Source organism: Protopterus annectens, chromosome 7.part1 (genome assembly GCF_019279795.1).
Source record: "Protopterus annectens isolate FY-2018-M chromosome 7.part1, PAN1.0, whole genome shotgun sequence".
Lineage (NCBI taxonomy): Eukaryota > Metazoa > Chordata > Ceratodontiformes > Protopteridae > Protopterus > Protopterus annectens.
The window spans coordinates 520911639-520913197 of record NC_056740.1 but is presented as its reverse complement, the minus strand read 5'-3'; the positions used below and the strand labels follow the sequence as shown (position 1 = coordinate 520913197).

Sequence of the window (1559 nt, the reverse complement as noted above, 5' to 3'; positions counted from 1 at the left end):
CTGTTCCATAGATGAGGAAGTCGCTGGTATACACACCTGTCTCTCCAGCAGGTCTACCCCATATCACAGGTAAGGTTCAAGTCCTTAGAATGGGTAATTCTGGTGTTGTTTGCTTTGTGGATACCTAGGAGGTCCATCAGAGTGGGGTCCAACAATACCCTGAAACCTTGTACCTTGGGTATGAGATGAGAACTCTTTAACCATTATGCCAAATGGTCTGTCTGTAATGGTTCTACTGGAGATTTAACCCAGGACCTTCTGCGTGTAAAGCAGATGTCATGACCACTACACTACAGAACCTGTCCACACCCTAGCATAAAACACACACACACACACACACACACACACACACACACACACACACACACACACACACACACACACACACACACACGCAGATGGAGGGCAAGAGTGGCTACTACAGTAGTGATCATTCAAATATCTACTGTTATGGCTATTTTACTTACATGACTAAACTATGTTCATCATATTGATCAATGCTGCAGTAGCCTTAGCTATATGGGTATATTACCGTAGCTTACTACATTTGGGAGATAGAAGAAGGGTGCAGGACCCCCTGGAGAATGGCCCTAACAAAGTCAGATCTAAAGTAGAAAAGAAACTAACCTTGTCATAGGTTCATAGGTTCATAGGTTGGTACTGGGCTATCTGCCTGAAGGCATATATTAGCCCAGCCATGTTGTGCGGTATTCATCTCCCCTTTAGTAGTTCCCTAGACCCTTGTACTAGCAGCTAGTACCCTTGGCCCCTATCTAGTAATGCTGTTGGTGTAATCCCCGGTGTGAACTTTCTGTTACCCATCCACTCATCAAGGTTCCTCTTGAAGAGTGATAGTGAGGGGCTCTGTCTTATGTAGATCGGGACCCTGTTCCATAGTAAGGGAAGTCTCTTCGAAGGGAATCTATCTCTCCAGCATGTTTTATTCATTGTTGTGTTGAGGTTTATATCCCTAGAGCGTGTAGCTCGAGTAGATTTGGTTTTGCTAAGATGGAGCATGTTCAACAATTCTGGGTTGAACATGGCTCTGTACGTTAGACAGAGAATGCCTCTGAGAAAGCGGTATGCAACAGAGAACAGTCTTAGCTTTTTCAATCATACTGCATACAGCAACTGTTTGAGGCCAGTAATCCTCTTGGTTAGGTACCTCTGTGGTCTCTCCAGCTGCTGGAGATGTCTAGCCAGGCACATTCCAATTGGTGCATTGTACTCAATAATGGGTCTGATGAGGGAAGAGTAGAGGGGCACCATTACATCCTTAGATCTTGATGCGAACCCTTTTGTGATCAGATGGGTCACATAGAAGGATTTTCTAACCATTTTGGCAGCATGGTTATCAAAGGAAAGCTGGCTATCTACTTGGGTCCCTAGATCCCTTATTTCTTCTTCGGATTTCAGGGGATTACCTCCTATATTGTAGTTTGCGGGAACTCTGTTTTTTCCAAAGGGGATTACTACGCATTTTTTTGCATTTATCTTGAGACCATGGCTTTGACACCATGCATCAGTCTCATTTAGGCCCTTCTTTAGGATCTCCATGT

General features: G+C 44.3%; 1 non-coding gene across 1 annotated transcript; it reads right to left on the bottom strand.

Annotated features, from left to right (window-relative positions):
- Nucleotides 1–227: 227 nt before the first annotated feature.
- On the bottom strand, nucleotides 228–300 carry TRNAV-UAC. Its single transcript has one exon. It is a non-coding gene; the product is annotated as a tRNA-Val (tRNA).
- Between the last annotated feature and the right edge of the window lie 1259 nt (nucleotides 301–1559).